The sequence below is a fragment of the Schistocerca serialis genome, chromosome 8 (assembly GCF_023864345.2).
Source record: "Schistocerca serialis cubense isolate TAMUIC-IGC-003099 chromosome 8, iqSchSeri2.2, whole genome shotgun sequence".
Taxonomy (NCBI): domain Eukaryota; kingdom Metazoa; phylum Arthropoda; class Insecta; order Orthoptera; family Acrididae; genus Schistocerca; species Schistocerca serialis.
Genome location: NC_064645.1, coordinates 124,652,641 through 124,664,956, shown reverse-complemented (window position 1 = coordinate 124,664,956; position 12,316 = coordinate 124,652,641). Strand labels below are relative to the sequence as shown.

At 44.1% G+C, this 12,316-nt stretch overlaps 1 protein-coding gene and 1 non-coding gene across 2 annotated transcripts in view; one reads left to right on the top strand and one right to left on the bottom strand.

The window, feature by feature from the left end:
- The window catches only part of LOC126416319 (uncharacterized), a 60,861-nt gene that overhangs the window by 40,279 nt on the left and 8,266 nt on the right, over positions 1-12,316 (bottom strand). The gene's annotated exons all lie outside the window — the stretch shown is intronic.
- Trnaa-ugc (transfer RNA alanine (anticodon UGC)) lies at positions 6,620-6,694 on the top strand. The gene has a single exon. It is a non-coding gene; the product is annotated as a tRNA-Ala (tRNA).

Here is a 12,316-nt window from a genome sequence, read left to right as displayed (position 1 = left end):
AAAGAATGAAGAGATTCTGGGTGAAGAAGAGGAAAATGCAGTCCACCCGTGGTCCTACAGAGGCCGTAACGCAAGAAAAGAAGAAGATATTTCTTTTCTGCCTTTTGTCGTCTGATGCGAACAAGCAAAAATTGCATAAGGGGCAATAACCGACTGTATAAATTTTTTTGGTGCAACTGGAGCTGGCATTCACAAAACTGTTACGGAAAATTGTGGATGTCCTGTGTCAATGGGAAAAGAATGTTGGACACAAGAGTACGTTTCGTTCTTTGAAGAACGAAACTGTTTACCGGCAAGAGCTGCTGATGAAGTTTCTTTATTGAAAAGCTGGTTTAGGTCCACGGAACGCCATCAAATTCATAAATCATTTGCATCAAACAATGCGTCAAACAATAAAATGGATGAATTCTCCACTACTTTTATATCGCCTGGTATGATGTTGCAAACGTTTTATGAATCTGATAATGGTCTGTGGACCGAGACTGCTTGTTCATTAAATACGTTTTATGAGCAGTTCTTGGCGGTAAAACACTACGTTCTTTAAATATTTACGAACTAAGAGGCATTAAAGTGTTTCACGTTGTTATGTTAGTGACTTCAGAAATAAGGCGAAGAGAGTGTCTCTGAAGCATCACGGTAGTATTTTTCATGCTGTTTTCTTAGTGACTTTAACAAGACGCCGAGGAGCGTGTAGCTGGAATTTCTCAGAGGTGGGGTTTAACCGTGAAATGCTGCTGCGATCAGCCTCTAATAATAGCGAAGGTCAGCTGTTTCGAAAGTTGGCGCCAGTAACTGGACGGTTTGTGGAGGGCAGAGGTGAGTCGGTGAGTAATAAATCGTAGCTCCCGGTAATAAGCATTACAACATCTCATTGTCAACACATATGTACACGCCATCTTACTCTAAAGATAAAACGAACGTTGTGAGTCTAATAACCAATATCTCGCCACGTGACAAACAGCACTTCGAAAAACGAAGACTGAGGTTTAACCTCTCGTCGACAACAAAGTCACCACAGAATAAAATTCCATTCCGCGTCGTGGCGCGAAGGCTTCCTTCATCTCACGGTAGCTGCAGGAATTACGTATATTTGCGTCGTTTGATTGCAATGATTTGAGAGATAAATCGTCTAGAAAGAGAATCACGTTCAGTAGTAACTACATTCAAAGACTCGCACTTTCTCCCTGAATTGCTCAACTCGAATTCTGAGACATTCGAACAAAAGCATTTATCACTAAACGTTTGTGGTGCAAATTATACAGTGTTTGCAGGATTTATACATAATGCTGTAATCTTTGTTCATTGGTGTTAAAGCAAGTAGGCGTTCTACAATGACGGTAATCAGTAATATCGCACCATGGACACCTCGACCGAACGTCACTAAACTAATGTTGCAGCATTTCCATGTCTGAGATGTCTATTAATTAAACTTTCATCCTTATGCGAGTCGATTTTCAGTATGGGAGAGTGTTGTACCTAGAGGATAGTGTACCTAGGAACACGCGACATGTTCTGCTCGGTACTTTAGCCTGGTGACTGAGTGCCCAGCATTGACTGGGTATGTATTTATTACATTTCTATCAGCGCATCACCTTCCTCCTCTCTGTCCATCTCCTACTCACCATGTCTCTGTACTTATGTTCCTATCCACTCTCTCTGTCCATATGCCTCTGTAGATCTCCTGCTTTCCTCTGACTCCAACTCTTCCTGCCTCGTCTGGTCCTCCCTGCCTCCATCACCTGCTGACCTCTCTCTCTGTCCACCTCCCCTCCTTCTGTCACCTCCTTCTCCTTTCCCTCTCTCTCCATCTCCTCATCTATTTCTCTGCCTATTTCCTCTTCCCACCTCTCAGTCTATCTCTTCCCTCATCATTCTGTTCATCTCCTCTCCCCTCTTTCTGTTCATCTCCTCCAATTTCCATCTGTTCCTCCTACTTGCTATGTCCGTCTGCTGCTTCCCCTCTGCCGATTTCCTTCTCCTCCCACTGAGTCCCGCCCCACACCCTCCTCACTCCTTCTCTCTCCTTTCTCCGTACATCTCCTCTCCCCTTTCTCCAACTATCTCCTCATGCCTTCTCTTTCTGGTCATCTACTATGCCTTTTCTGTATCCATTTTCTCCTCTCCATCTCTCTAACCATCTCCTGCTCCCTCTCTCTCTCTGTTTGCTCCTCCTCCTCCTCTCTCTATCCATGTCCTCCTCTTTCCTTCCTCTGTCAATCTATTTCTCCCCCTTCTCTATCTGCCAATCGGCTCCTCTTCCCTTTCTCTGTTCATTTCTCCACCCACTTCACATCTGTGTCAGTGTCCGCCGTCCCTCTTTCTTCACATCTCTTCCTCCCTCCCCCACCTTTCTCTCTCACCATGTCAACACCCCCAGTACAATAAGAGGTAGATGGTAGTTACATCTACAGTATTTCTTTCTGGATGGTAGGCAATATGTGTAGCAAGTTTGGTTCAAATCGATTCACGGGCTTAGAACGACTTTTTTCACATGCCTTTCCCCGCATATACACGCGTCATATACACTACTGGCCATTAAAATTGCTACAGCACGAAGATGACGTGCTACAGACACGAAATTTAACTGACAGGAAGAAGATGCTGTGATATGCAAATGATTGGCTTTTCAGAGCATTCACACAAGGTTGGCGCCGGTGGCGACACCTACAACGTGCTGACATGAGGAAAGTTTCCAACCGATTTCTCATACACAAACAGCAGTTGACCGGCGTTGCCTGGTGAAACGTTGTTGTGATGCCTCGTGTAAGGAGAAGAAATGCGTACCATCACGTTTCCGACTTTGATAAAGGTCGGATTGTAGCCTATTGCGATTGCGGTTTGTTGTATCGCCACATTGCTGCTCGCGTTGGTCGAGATCCAATGACTGTTAGCAGAATTTGGAATCGGTGGGTTCAGGATGGCAATACGGAACGCCGTGCTGGATCCCAACGGCCTCGTATCACTAGCAGTCGAGATGACAGGCATCGTATCCACATGGCTGTAACGGATCGTGCAGCCACGTCTCAATCCCTGAGTCAACAGATGAGGACGTTTGCAAGACGACAACCATCTGCACGAACAGTTCGACGACGCTTGCAGCAGCATGGACTATCAGCTCGGAGACCATGGCTGCGGTTACCCTCGACGCTTCATCACAGACAGGAGCGCGTGCGATGGTGGACTCAACGACGAACCTAGGTGCACGAATGCCAAACGTTATTTTTTCGGATGAATCCAGGTTCTGTTTACAACATCATGATGGTCGCATCCGTGTTTGGCGACATCGCGGTGAACGCACATTGGAAGCGTCTTCGCCATACTGGCGTATCACCCGGTGTGATGGTATGGGGTGCATTGGTTACACATCTCGGTCACCTCTTGTTCGCAATGACGGCACTTTGAACAGTGGACGTTACATTTCAGATGTGTTACGACCCGTGGCTCTACCCTTCATTCGATCCCTGCGAAACCCCACATTTCAGCAGGATAATGCACGACCGCATGTTGCAAGTCCTGTACGGGCCTTTCTGGATACAGAAAATATTCGACTGCTGCCCTGGCCAGCACATTCTCCAGATCTCGCACCAACTGAAAACGTCTGGTCAGTGGTGGCCAAGCAACTGGCTCGTCACAATACGCCAGTCACTACTCCTGATGAACTGTGGTATCTTGTTGAAGCTGCATGGGCAGCTGCACCTGTACACGCCATCCAAGCTCTGTTTGACTCAATGCCCAGGCGTATCAAGGTAGTTATTACGGCTAGAGGTGGTTGTTCTGTGTACTGATTTCTCAGGATATATGCACCCACATTGCGTGCAAATGTAATCACATGTCAGTTCTAGTATAATATATTTGTCCAATGAATACACGTATATCATCTGCATTTCTTCTTGGTGTAGCAATTTTAATGGCCAGTAGTCTAGGTTTCACAGATATTTGTACTCATATTTCATCTGTATCGCTAGCGAATATTGCCCTGCAGTTTCGTTTTGACACAGCTCAAAGTTTGTGACGTAATATCTCCTGAACTATGTGTCCTACAGCGATATAGTTTGTAACTGTCCGCCTGCTTAGCTGGGTGGTAGCGTGCTTGCCTCCCGTGCAAGCAGGCCCGTGTTCGCTTCCCGGCTGGGTTGAAGATTTTCTCCGCTCGTTGACTGGGTGTTGTGTTGTCCTCATCCTTATTTCATTTCCATCACCGGCGCGCAAGTCGCCCTATGTGGCGTGGACTGAAATAAGACTGGCATTTGGCGGCCGAAGTTCCCCGGATGGGGCCTCACAGCCAACGATTCCACACGCTTAATTCATTTCGTATTTAAAGAATATTTAGCGGCGCATATGAATACAATCTGCAAAATTTGTCGTGATTAGCGGTAGTAGTAAAAAAAAGTAATAAATTTAAACGTCACGCATAATACGGCAGTTTTCTGCAAGACCACGAAAATGTAGTAGGCAATAAAGTTCTTTGCTTTCATCATTTTTTGGAGGTCGTCGTCGAGAAAAAGGTATCGTAATTTTTTGAAATTATGCGTAAACTCTGTTCTAAGTCACTAAGTGCTCTCATTCTAAAATATGAAGAACTGAAATTATGAAGAAATGGGTCAGTGGTAAAAAATCCTGCTCGAATGAGGGGATCATCGTTGAGATAAAGGTTCATTTTAGAGTTCTTGACACTGTTTTTTATTGAAAAGTTAAAACAATAGCCGGGGTATCTGAAAGTGTATACAGTGTGTTAACTGTAAATTCGGTGATAGGCACCACAGACCTGAATATGTACACTGCCCAACTGAATTCAAGATTCACTTTTTCGAAACCCAATATTTGCCTCCCATTTCTACTGTAACAGTAGAAAAGCGTAGAATCCCGCACGTCAACCTCTGGTTCGACAATGCTTCAAACAGCAAGATGTCGACACTTGTGAAAAAAAGGCCACAGATCGGAATTTATATGAGTTGTAAGGTGGGTTAATGATGTCACATTGGCACCAAATTTCACCATAATTCTGCCCAATGACACTGTGGATCTCACTCGATGAGCAGCTCGTCGCAGCCCCTCTTACCTAGATTTCACTCCTTCTTTTAACGTCTGTACGATGGAAGTTCGAACAGCGACACCCAGCGTAGAAGTCATGCGGTTTGCTAATGGGTGGCAGAAGATTACGTCTCAGACGTACCGCCGGTAAGAATCGACACGAAAAGGCCTAAGAGTGTGGCATAAATGGCGTCAATGAAAGCACCACTTGCCCTGGGGCGTTGTTTCCAGCACATTTCGTAGCTGAAAACGACAGTTCGCAGTGCGTTGAGCGAAGGGAAGAAGTTCTTGACAACGTCTGACATTTCAACCTTTGTCGAAGGATATTGTGAGGCTGCATCCCCATTGTTCTTTTTGCTCTCGTGTAAAGGTTGGAACCACTAAGGACCGTTCAAAACTAATCAACGAAATGTTATCGTGAACCGAAGCAGCAAAGGGCACTTAAGCTTTTTCAATCTTCCTGTGGCGTGATCGCACGGGTGTGAAACATTAATTTGTGTGTGAATAAAACGTCAAAGGTTCCCTCTAACACCGCCCCCCTGTTCGATAACACCCACGCACCACTGTTGAGCACGTTAGAAATGTACCTTCAGGAATTTCGACAACAAATGGCCTGGTTTCAGGACTGGTGCCTGAGGATTTGGCAACCGATACCGCTTTGGTGGGATTTGCCTGACTTCAGGCGCTAGAGCAGCCGCGAAGCTAAACTGGTGTCAAAGTTTCTGACAGGTACATTTGTACTGGGGTGTGGGTGGGGGAGGAGGGGGGGTCTTAGAGGGACCCTCTGTCGTTTCATTCACACACGTCTTCATCTTGGACTCCCGCGTAGTTGCACCACAGCAAACCGGACAATATGAAGGCTGAAAAAGCTGAAGTACCCTTTGCCGCTTCGGATCACGTTAATATTTCGTTGAATGGTTTTGAACGCTCTATAGTGGTTCCAGCCTGTACACGAGAGCAGAAATTGTGAACACGTTCAATTGGAATGCAGCCTCACAATGTCTTTCGAGAAGGGTTGAAACGCCCTAGGGTTTCATCGGTGCCAAAAGTTGTCAAGAACATCTTCCTGTCACACAAAACTCTGCGAACTGTTGTGGGAACCAACGCCCCAGGGCCAGGGGTGGTTTTATTGAGGACATCTATGCCACCTCCTGAGGCCTTTTCATGTCGATTCTAAGCGGCGGTGTGTCTGAAATTTTTTCCTCTTCTACTCGTTAGCAAGCTCCGTGACTTCAAGGCTGGGTGTCGTTGTTCGGACCTCAGAAGAAGAGGTGAAATGTGTGTAACAGGAGCTCTGACAACTTTCTCATCGTGTGACACATGCACTGTGGCGTTGGGCAGAATTGTAGTAAAATTTGGTGCCAATGTGACATCATTAACTCACTTTACAGCTCACGTGAATTTACGAGCTGTGGTTTTTCTTTGCATGTGTCGACACCTGACTATTAGAAGCATCGACGAGGCCGAGGGTGACGCCGTAGGGCCCCACGCGTACAGAGAAAGATTTTCGGAATCTTTGAGCCAAATTTAAAATCTGTACGTCGAAGGGTTCATTCAAGTGAGTGATCCTTTAATTTTGTTGCACAGTGCCCTCGGTGGCTCAGATGGATAGAGCGTCTGCCATGCAAGCAGGAGATACCGGGTTCGAGTCCCGGTCGGGGCACACATTTTCAATATGTCCCCAATGAAGAACATCAACGCCTGTTTGCAGCTAGGGTGTTCATTTAATTATCATTTCACTTCGTGTATTAGTTTATGAGAATAGGACAACTGAAAAATCATATGCTGAGGACTAGTTGGCTGAAAGAAGACACTCGTCGCCTTATAATTGCGGTCTAAACGTAACAGAATTAGCATCGGCGAAAAAGAAAGGGCTTGTTAGGGTGCGCAACATATCAGGGTACGTGTCTGCCGCAAATGTACGGAGTCTCGTAGACACTTCTTTTCCATCAGTTGCTGCTGAAGATTGTGACGGATACTGCAAAAAGCGTGCAAGAGACAGAGGAATAACGCTGGGCTGTTGTTGACTATATTGCTGTCGATGAATTTATCTTGAAAACAATCACATCTGAAGTAAGTGATGATGAGTCAGACACACACACACACACACACACACACACACACACACACACACACGCAAGTGGATGATGGTAAAAGTGAAATGAAACTTCCTGGCATATTAAAACTTTGTGCCGGACCGAGACTCGATTTTAGGACCATTTTCTTTCGCGGGCAAGTGCTCTACCGTCTGAGCTACCTAAGCACGACTGAAAGTGAAATGGTTGTGCAAAGTTACCAGTATGTAAAGTATGACAGCTTCAATAAAAGGGAAAACGTCTTCCATGCACTGTGTTGCAAGTTTTACCTCTGAAGAAAGACATAACTCATCAGGCTGTAGTTGAAATACAAGGTGTAACAGGTGTAAGTACAGATATTTTTATACGTGGTGCCTTAATATGGCCGGCCGTGGTGGCCGAGCGGTTCTAGGCGCTGCAGTCTGGAACCGCGGGACTGCTACGGGCGCAGGTTCGAATCCTGCCTCGGGCATTGATGTGTGTGATGTCCTTAGGTTAGTTAGGTTTAAGTATTTCTAAGTTCTAGGGGACTGATAACCTGAGAAGTTAAGTCCCATAGTGCTCAGAGCCATTTGAACCACTTTGAAGCCTTAATATGTACGCACATCAGTGTGTTGGTTGGTCTTTCTCGAAAAGTTGTTACACAAACACTTCAGAAACTTCAGGACCTGACGTTTTCTGCACTGCCGAAACTACACCTCTAAGTAAGTTTTGCGTACACACGTCCACATTTCAATACATGACCTTCTGTCCATGGGAAAACAAGCATTAGTGGCTTGCCTGTGCCACGTGTACGTGTAGGTACTATCCAACCTAAAAACAAAACTTGTATTAGCTGTAATTATTAGTCTGCAAACGGCGTAAATACTGATGTAATGTTGTCCAAGACACCGACCTCAGTCATCATTAGAAATATGTACATTTATACCCAGGACTCCCTATATTTATATGCACTACTTGTTTCGGGCTGTCGGGATCACCCATTAAAAAATGATAGTATTACTTCTATATGGTACTGTTTGCTTTCCATTTAGTAAGTGCATGTAATTGTTGCAATTAATAAATTCGCTGATCATGTCGTTAATGAGATAATTTCAGTTTCGATTACGAACAATACATGAGCGATCTGTACTTCAGTTTGTGACTTCTGCTTCCATGGAAGCATGAAACAGCGGTTTCGATACCTGCTCACAGGGGGGTTGCTGTGTATCTAGGGGCCAGATTTGCTTCTTCTGCTTCCCTCAGAAATCCTCTTTCGTAGTCGCCAAATTATAGTTAACACTAGAATTACAGGCTGCATCGGGTATGATGCTAGTGCTATGTGTGGCATTAAGCGGGAAAAAATACCCAGACGGGGGAGGGGGGTATGTGTATGACAATAGCTGGAGGGACTTGCTGGGAGCAAAAGAGCCAAGCATGTCCCCTAGACAGACGGTGACATGGTGAGGAGCACTGAAGGGTGGTTCCCACTTGCCTCCCTTTGCCTGGTACTTCGGTGTTTGTTGCATGTATTCCAATCTCTGCCTTCCTCTTCAATTTTTACTCTCTACAGTTCCCTGTAATACCATGGAAGTCGCTACCTTGTATCTTAACGGATGTCCTATCATCTTGTCCCTTTTTCTTGTCAGAGTTTCCTAGAAGTTCCTTCCCTTGTCGATTCTGCGGAGAATCTCCTCATTTCTTACCTCTGCAGATCCGCATAATTTTCAGCATTCATGTCTAGCACTACATCCCAAATTCTTCACGTCTCTTCTGTTCCGGTTTTCCCACTGTCCATATTTCTGTGCTCCAAACGCACGTTCTCAGAAATTCCTTCTTCAAATTAGGGCCTGTGTTTGATACTAGTAGACTTCTCTTGGCCAGGTACGTCCTTCTTGCCAGTGCGAGTCTCCTTTTTATATCCCCCCTTGGTCGGTTAACCATTTCTGCTGCCTAGGTAGACGAATTCCTCGATTTCGTCTACTGCATCGTACATAATTGTGATGTTAAGTTTCTCTTAGTTCTCATTTCCGATACTCCTTATTACTTTCGTCTTTCTTCGGTTTACTGTCAATCCATATTCTGTTGTCATCAGACTGTTTACTCGATCCAGCATATCCTGTTATTCTTCTTCCCTTTAACTAAGGATAGCAACGTCGTTAGCGAATCTCTCATCATTGACACCCTCTCGCCTTGAATTTTAATCCCACTTTTGAACCTTTCTTTTACTTTTGTCACTGTTTCTTCGATGTACGAGTTTAAAACAGTAGTGGTGAAAGACAACATCCCTGTCTTATACTCGTTTTAATCCGAGTACTTCGTCGTTGATACTGCAGTCTCGTTGTTTCGTCTTAGTTCTTGTATATGTTGTATATTACCAGTCCTTCACTATAGACTACCCTTATTTTCCTTAGAACATCTGACACCATTTTATGTTGTCGAACGCTTTCTTCCAGGTCGACAAATCCTATGTACGTTTCTTAATTTACCTTATGTACCTCTACCATTATCAGCTGCAACATTAGAACTGCCTCTCTGGTGCCTTTACCTTTCCTAAAGCCAAACTGGCTGTCATCGAACAGATCAGTTTTCTTTTCCTTTTCTGTATATTTTTCTTGTCTGCGCTGTTACACTGACTGTGCCATAATTTTCGCACGTGTCGGCTTTTGTCATCTTCGGAATTGTGTTGATGATACTCTTCTAAAAGTCAGTTGGTATATAGCGAGACTCATAGACTTTACACACGAACGTGAATAATCGTTTTGTTGCCACTTACCTCAATTATTTTAGAAATTCTGATAGATTGTTATCTGTATCTTCTTCCTTGTTTGATCTTAAGTCATTCAAAACCAAACTAAAACTAAACTCCGTCCGAACAGGCCTTGGAAGGCCGAACAGTACCGACCGGCCGCCGTGTCATCCTCAGACCACAGGCGTCACTGGATGCGGATACGGAAGCGCATGTGGTCAGCACACCGCTCTCCCGGCCGTGTCAGCTTACGAGACCAGAACCACTACTTCTCAATCAAGTAGCTCTTCAGTTTGCCTCACAAGGGCTGAGTGCACCCTGCTTGCCAACAGCGCTCGGCAGACCAATGGTCACCTATCCAAGTGCTAGCGCAGCCAGACAGCGCTTAACTTCGGTGATCTGACGGGGACCGGTGTTACCACTGTGGCAGGGCCGTTGGCGCTAAGTCATTCAAAGTTCTTTGAAATTCTGATTGTGATACTAGATCCCTTATCTCTTCGCTATCGCCGGCCGCTGTGGTCGAGCGGTTCTAGGCGCTTCAGTCCTGAACCGCGCGACCGCTACGGTCGCATGTTCGATTCCTACCTCGGGCATGGTTGTGTGTGATGTCCTTGGGTTAGTTAGGTTTAAGTAGTTCTAAGGACTAGGGGAGTGATGACCTCAGATGTTAAGTCCCATAGTGCTCAGAGCCATTTGAACCATTTTTTCTTCGCTATCGACTTCTGTTTCTTTTTCTGTCAAGTCACCAGACACGTCTTCTCCTCATAGAGGCTTTCATTGTAACCCGTCCATCCATCCGCTCTCTCCTCTGCATTTAATAGTGGTATTCTCACTGCACTGTTAACGTTACCATCAATGTTTTTAATTTCACCGAAGGTTGTTATGACTGCTCCGCATGCTGTGTCAGTCCTTCCAACAGTAATTTCTGCTTCGATTTCTTCACCTTTTTCATGATTGCCTTAGCTGCCCTGTGCTCCTGATTTATTTCATTCCCAATTGACTTGTACAGTATTTCTGTATTGCTGAATTTCGCTGAACATTTTTACTTCCTTCATCCATTGATCAGATGGACTATTTTTTCTATTATTCATGGTTTTTTCGGAGATACCATGTGATAACAAGCTCGTAACACACTATTTGTACAAAAGTATCCAGACACCCCTACGTAGAGCATATTGGCCACCAGATTCCACGAGAGGAGGACCTGTCAGTGCAGAAGATGGCGGAGAGTATTGTGTTGAGGGTAGAAAATCAGAAAGAGCAGAATAAGTCGCTTATGAGAGTTCGGTGACTTTGAACGTGGAGTAGACATTGTGTGGCACCGGGGTAACACATCTATTAGGGACATTTCAACCACTGTAAAGGCTGCCCGGTTGGCTATGTGACTGTGAAGTGGAAATGCGAAGGAACAACTGCAGCTAAATCGAGATCAGACAGACCTCACCTATTAAAGGACACAGACTGTCGAGCGCGGCTGAAGGTGAATGTAAAAACGGGATACAATCAATGGAAATAATCGCTCGTGAGTTGCAAAGCGTCAACGGCAGTCCAGTTAAAACAACGACAGTATGTAGGTGTAATGTCTCTTTCTGCTATAAGCTATATGAGGATTCTATTAAGTTCGTGAAGTTGAAATTTCGTAAAGCTGTCTTTCATAAAACCTCGTAAGAAACAATTACAAATAAGCAATACTATATTTGCAGTTTGCCAAATTAAACTTTAAATTCTGATTGAAAACGAGCACCAGGTTCCCTACAAATAATAGCACATACGTTAGCGTAATAAAATTTATGCAAAGAGGCACCCGACGCTTAATAAATTGTATCACTGAAAATAGTCACTTTATGATAAAATAAATCTTGTGATTTGATGCTAATTAATTTTGATAGTATTTTTAAATAAGTTCTTCTGCTCCGGCTTCGTCGTATTTCCTGTGGAAATAAAAAGTTTAAATGCGCCGCGTAATGGCGGCCAACTTTCTAAGTCAAAGATGATCGCAGCTAGCTCCGCAGCAGCTGCAAAAAATGCTACACAAACTCTTACGTTATAACAAATGTTGCGTGGGTTCCTTAAATGATTACTCTGCACTCCAGATTAGGATATTATATTTTCGTAACTCTTTTACACATCAATTCTGTTCTAGTAATTAAACGAGAGCAAGACAAAAGCTATCGCAATACAATCGTACTTTCTGCACTCAAACAATAGCTAAGACACAAGAAAACATCAGAAGACGACTAAGTTCATTGTCTTTCCGTCCTTTAATAATATAACAAAGATTATAGTGTTCTTTAGTTTACACATTTCATCTTATATCACGGAGAATAATGTCTTTTTTCTATTATCAGAATCGATAAATTGTCTTTAAAGTTATTTCGTCACTTTGTCCGTATTATAATTAGGCATTTAAGTTCACACAACATTATGCATGTATAGTTCTTTTGTAGTTATTTTGTATTGTTCATGTCAAATATATGGAAAG